Raw genomic sequence first — 5,240 nt, 5'->3', positions numbered from 1 at the left:
CTGAACAGAAAATTTCAAAAGGCAGACAAAATAAAGTATTAAAGTGAAATGTGCAAAGACCTGCTGTTAGAAAGCCAAAATGAAGAATATGTTTAGCATATTTCAAGGTGGAGACATTCAAACCTCAACTGTAATACTGGCAGATTACAAATTTAACAAATGCAGAAAGCATCAAAACAAGATGGAATGAATTTTAAAAGAAAGAGTGAATGAAAAAACAGTCACAGTACAAAAAATATTGGTCAACATTCAACCATTTCAAAAATACAATATCATCAAGAATTCGTGTTATTGCAGAAAGAAGTCCAGGTTGTACTGCATGCATTAGTGAATAACAAGAATATAGAAATTGACAGAACAGCAATTAAAATGTGTCAGAAAACTGATGCAGCACTGGAAGTACTCACTAGTCTATCTCAACAAATTAGTCCAGTTACCTGGCTGATGGACTGAAATAGATCCATATTTATACCTATTTCAAAGAAAAGTGAATCAACAGAAAGAGAAAATTATCAAAGAATAGCATTAGTATCAGATACAAGTAAAATATTGTTTTAGATCATTCAAAAACAATTCCAGCAATACATGGAGTAGAGCCAGAAATTCAAGCCAAACTCAGAGGACTATTTGGAATGAGGGATATCATTGCCAATATGAAATGAATTTTGGCTGAAAACCAAGAGTCTGAGAAAGATGTTTATTTGTGTTGTATTGCCTATGCAAAGGCATTCGACTGTGCGGATCCTAACAGAATATGGATAACACATTGTAAAGAATGGGAATTCCAAAACACTTATTTGTGCTAATGAGGAAAGTGAACATAGACCAAAAGATAGTCATTGTGGTAGTAACATAATCTATTGTCAATTTGAGACTTAAGAGTGAAGGGGTAGAGTTTAGCCTGTCAATCAGGTCGCAGCTTGGTGACCTCATTTGGAGGCACTAAGGAGATAAATACCTTAGCTTGGTGGAGGTGGGACACACGCTCACTCCCTGAGAGACATAACTGACTGCGACAACAATAATGATGACGACAACAAGCCTTATGGAGCTATGCTGACGCAGCCAGTGGACCTGGAGGAGCCACGTGGAGACCCACGCCAGCATTGAGATGCGTCTACTGCACTGAGATGCGTCTACTGCCACCCACTGGCCTGTGATCTTCCTGCATTCAGCGTCATTGTATGTGTTTCATGAATCTGAAGAGGACTTTATAGATTGGTATCAGACATATGGGCTAATATTGGACTTATGGACTTGGTCTGGACTGGGCTGGATATTTTCTCAATATTCAATTGCTCCCGTCTATAAAGCTCTTTCCTATATACATATAAGTCTCCCTGGATTTGTTTCTCTATTCTAACCAGATGAACACAGTCTTTAAAACAGAACAAGAAAATACTGCATGATTGAAAGTCAGGAAAGGCATGCATCACCATACTTATTCAACATGTATGCTGAACAAAAAATGTGAGAAGCTAGGCTATATGAATAAGAATGTAGTATCTGGGTTGGAGAAGGCTCATTAACAACCTTCAGTGTGCAGAAGACACAATCTTGCTTGCTGAAAGTGAAGAAGGCTCCAACTACTTACTGGTGAAGACCAAAGAATACAGTCTCCAGAATGGATTAAAACTCAATGTGAAGATAACAAAAAGAGCTCATAATTGAACCAAGAAGCAATGTTATAAATAAATGGAATAAAGAATGAAGTTACTGGAGATTTCATTTTCCATGGATCCACATTCAACTCTCAAGGAAAGAGTTGTCAAAAAAAATCAAAGGATGTACTGTATTTCATTTATTTAAAATCAGCAAAGTGTGTGTCAAAGGTGTGTGATCTCACCATACTTAGTCAACCTGCATGCTGAACAAATCATCAGAGAAGCTTGATTTTGGGAAGAAGAATGTGGCATCAGGACTGGAAGAAGGCTTACTAACCATCTGGGATATGCAGAGGACACAACCTGGCTTGTTGAAAGTGAGGGGGACTTGAAGCACTTGCTGAGGATGATCAAGAGTCAGCCTTTGGTATGAATTACAAGTCAATATGAAGGAAACCAAACTGCTGGGCCAATAGGTAACATTATGATAAACTGGGGGGGAAACTGAGGTTGTCGAGGATTTTGTCTTGCTTCAATTCATGGGAGCAGCACTTAAAAGATTAAAGGATGCTTTGCATTAGGTAAATCTGCTACAAAAGACCTCTTTAGAGTACCGAAAAGCATGGATATTGCTTTGAGGTGCACCTGACCCAAGCCATGGTATTTTCCATTGCATTGTATGCATGTGAAAGTTAAACATTAAATAATGAAGACCAAAGAAGAATGAATGCCTTTGAACTATGGTATTGGCCAAGAGTATTAAAAGTTCCATGGATGACCAGAAGACAAATAAATCTGTCTTAGAAGAAGTACAGCCACCAGAAAGCTCCTTGGAAGCAAGGATGGTGAGATTTTTGTCTCACATGCTTTGGACATGTTGTCAGGGGAAACCAGTCCCTGGAGAAGAACATCATGCTTGGTAAATTAGTGGGACAATGAAAGTGAGGAAGACCTTTAACAAGATGACTCACACCATGGCTACATCAATGGATTCAAGCACAAGAATAACGGTGAGAACGGCACAGGACTGTGCAGCATTTCCCTCTGTTGTACATCAGATTACTGTGAGTTGGAACTGCCTTGATGGTGCTTGACAATAAGCACATTGCTTTTTTCACACATGCTAGCAAGACCGCTTTAAAATGTTAAAGAACAAAAATGTCACTGTGAGCGCTGTGATGCTCCTGGCCCAAGTCATGGTATTTTCAGTCCCTTGTATCCATGTGAACATTGGACCGTGAACAAGAAAGACAGAAATAGAATTTATGCTTTTGAATTATAGTGTTGGAAAAGAATATTGAAGGTACCAGAAACTACTAGGAGAACAAATAAATATGCCTTATAGATGAAGCACACTCAGAAAACTTTTTAGAAGCAAGGATAACAAGACTTGTTTTCCAGTATTTTGGACATCTTACTAGTACAGGCCAGACCCTGCAAAAGGATTCCATGCTTGGTAGAGTAGAGGGTTGGCAAAAAGAGAAAACCCCTTCAGGAGATAGCTTCACACAGTGACCGCTACAATGACCCCAGCATTAAACAAGTCCAAGGTGGTGTGATATTGAACATTCTTTCTTTCGTTTGCACATGGGGACACTGAGTTGGAACTAACTCATGATGGCACTTTACAACAAAGACAGTCAACCCCCCTGGTATGCTAGATTCCACTCTTGGTTGTCAATGAATCCTCTTTAGAGGCAATCGATATCTTCCTCCAAAGTACCATTTTTCACTATGTACTATTTATTAACAGAAGTTTGATGGAAGTAAAGACAATCCTTTTAAATTGAGAGGTGTTTTCCTTATCTTGAGAGGATGGTTGATCCTTTGAAATGGTTCTGTTTACAACCTATATTTCTTTTGAATCTGTAAATGTTCTTATTTTTAACTCATTTTATTAGGAATTCGTACAACTCTTATCACAATCCACACATGCAACCATTGTGTGTCAAGCACATTTGTACATTTGTTGCCATCATCATTCTCAAAACATTTGCTTTCTACTTGAGCACTTGATATCAGCTCTTCATCCCCACCCCTCGCCACTCCTTTCTCCCTCATGAACCCTTGATAATTTATAAATTATTATTATTTTGTCATATCTTACACTGTCCAACATCTCCCTTCACCCACCTTTCTGTTGTCCATCCCCCAGGGAGGAGGTTATATGTAAATCCTTGTAATTGGTTCCCCCTTTCTACCAGACCGTCCCTCCACCTTCCTGTTATGGCCACTCACGCCACTGGTCCTGAGGGGAGCACCTGTCCTGGATTCCCTGTGTTTTCAGTTCCTATCTGTATTTTTATAAGGGAAGCCAATACTGCTTTAAGCTTTGATCATAGGGCCATTTCGTTTTTGGTTTATTTTTGTCCTCACTGTTCCAAATGATGCTCCAGGAACCAACAACTCTTAAATCCCAATGGAATGCCCCTTCTGCTTTCCAAATTTCCCTCCAAAGCCCACCTCTGATACTGGATCTTCAAGGTCAGACAACAGGGAAAGAGATACTTTTTTCAGATAACTGATTTAAAAGAAAAAAGCCTTTAGTCATAGTGGCTAAGGGCTCAGCTACTAGCCAAGAGATCAGCCGTACAAATTGATCAATTGCTCTTGGGAGAAAGATATGGCAGTGTGCTTCAGTGAAGATCTACAGCCTTGGGAACCCAATGTAACATCTCTACTCTGTCCCTATAGGGTTATTATGAGTCACAATTGACTTTACTATAGTGGGTTTGGTTTGGGGCATTGTTAAAATTCCCCCAGGGCATGCCCAAAAACACTTCCTGGTTATAAGAAGACTGGGTTATTGATTTCCTTTGAAGATGTTCAAAGGAACATATAGGCACAGGGCAAACTATTAAATTATAGGGCTTGAGAGAAGGTCTTTAATAAATTTAAAATATCAGACCTTTATGCTGATTTTTTTTTAGATTTCACAAAGAATTTTCATGTGCATTATGTATTTGGTCTTCATAAGCATCTAGAAAAATTATCCTCTTTAAAGATGAGAAGACTCCCATAATTGAAGAAACCTCATAAACCAAGCTATCTACTAAGCCATAACAAGACTAAAACAAGACCCTAGGCAATGATAAACCTGGAGAAACGGAGGAGGCCAGGACAGGAAGGAGGAAAAGAAAAAGCAAATATGAGGTTACCAAAACCCAGATGTCAACCAATTCGTTCTAGGATTTCCCCTGCCAGGCTAAGTTGGTGGAAAGCATTTTGAAAGTTGCCTTATTTGCAGGATTAGTGTTTTTCCTCTGATTACTACTGTTGCCTAGGAGAGATAAGATATTACAAACAAGTGAGAAATCAATCCCTATGTTGATGCTGAGCCCTGATTTTTAAAAATTCACATGTTTTAGTCATTCCCTCTGACTAGCACTTTGGCAGCAATTCGGTTTGTATTTTCCAGTGTAGACAAACATAAAATGAATTCACGCAGTGCCTTATGAAAGCATGACTTATTCAAGTTGAGTTCATTGGAAAAATTAAGAAGTAAGACTACTTACATATATTTGGATCGAAGACCATATCCACTTACTAAATGTAACCAGCAAGCTTACAAAAAAGTAATAAGGCTAATCGTCGAGGGACAGGAAGAGTTTTGCTATCAAGCAGAGCTTATTCAAA

This window comes from Echinops telfairi, unplaced genomic scaffold (assembly GCF_000313985.2).
Source record: "Echinops telfairi isolate 266 unplaced genomic scaffold, ASM31398v2 ScPeMD7_7469;HRSCAF=8507_1, whole genome shotgun sequence".
NCBI classification, from domain to species: domain Eukaryota; kingdom Metazoa; phylum Chordata; class Mammalia; order Afrosoricida; family Tenrecidae; genus Echinops; species Echinops telfairi.
The sequence above is the reverse complement of the archived record's forward strand: the minus strand, read 5'-3'. Positions refer to the sequence as shown.